Consider the following 1,191-nt stretch of genomic DNA (forward strand, 5'->3'; position numbering starts at 1 on the left):
ATGTAGTGAATCTTATTATCTTTCTTATTATCTTCCCCCCCTCCCCCCTTCCCCCCCATGTAGTGAATCTTATTATCTTTCTTATTATCTTCCCCCCCTCCCCCCTTCCCCCCCATGTAGTGAATCTTATTATCTTTCTTATTATCTTTCCTTATTCTCCCCCCCTCTCCCCCCCATGTAGTGAATCTTATTATCTTTCTTATTATCTTTCCTTATTCTCCCCCCCTCTCCCCCCCATGTAGTGAATCTTATTATCTTTCTTATTATCTTCCCCCCTCCCCCTTCCCCCCCATGTAGTGAATCTTATTATCTTTCTTATTATCTTCCCCCCCTCCCCCTTCCCCCCCATGTAGTGAATCTTATTATCTTTCTTATTATCTTCCCCCCCTCCCCCCTTCCCCCCCATGTAGTGAATCTTATTATCTTTCTTATTATCTTCCCCCCTCCCCCTTCCCCCCCATGTAGTGAATCTTATTATCTTTCTTATTATCTTCCCCCCTCCCCCTTCCCCCCCATGTAGTGAATCTTATTATCTTTCTTATTATCTTCCCCCCCTCCCCCTTCCCCCCCATGTAGTGAATCTTATTATCTTTCTTATTATCTTTCCTTATTCTCCCCCCCTCTCCCCCCCATGTAGTGAATCTCTAGGCTAAAACGTAAGGATATTTAAATACTTAATTACTCGAAAAGATTATATTTCACGTGTTCGATAAGTGAGCTAACTAAGAATACAACCGATAATTAGTAACCCAATCTAATGGACAGGAAAACGTAGTGACATCCCAGTACTTAAAATATATATATATATTTTTTCCCTCCTTCCTGTTAATTCAACTCAAAGGCCGGGACAGTATATAGATTTTTAGAGCGACGCAGACTCGAGACAAAGTCCTTTTATGGCCGCGTATGTGGTGGTTGTGTCTCGGGAACCAACTCCAGGCACGGAATTGGCAGTAATCTCTGCCCCTGTTGGTACTTTAGCAAAGGGCAAGGAGACTTCCGTAGTGTCTTTTTAGGCCAAAGGGAGTCTGCATGCAATTTACTGGTAGATAACAGGTCTTTTTTTAGCTAGAAATTTAAATGGTGTCAGTGGTGAGCCTGCCTTACTGAGAAAACAAGAAATCAGACCCTAGAGCTAAGTGGGTAAAGAGTGACATAGAGCGACATTGAAAATGGGAATCACGCTTTTGA

The 1,191-nt window shown here is 42.6% G+C and overlaps 1 protein-coding gene across 2 annotated transcripts in view; it reads left to right on the forward strand.

Annotated features, from left to right (window-relative positions):
* The window catches only part of LOC119587979 (borealin-like), a gene marked incomplete in the record, with an annotated part of 10,567 nt that overhangs the window by 425 nt on the left and 8,951 nt on the right, over positions 1–1,191 (forward strand).

The sequence above is a fragment of the Penaeus monodon genome, chromosome 23 (assembly GCF_015228065.2).
Source record: "Penaeus monodon isolate SGIC_2016 chromosome 23, NSTDA_Pmon_1, whole genome shotgun sequence".
Classification (NCBI taxonomy): domain Eukaryota; kingdom Metazoa; phylum Arthropoda; class Malacostraca; order Decapoda; family Penaeidae; genus Penaeus; species Penaeus monodon.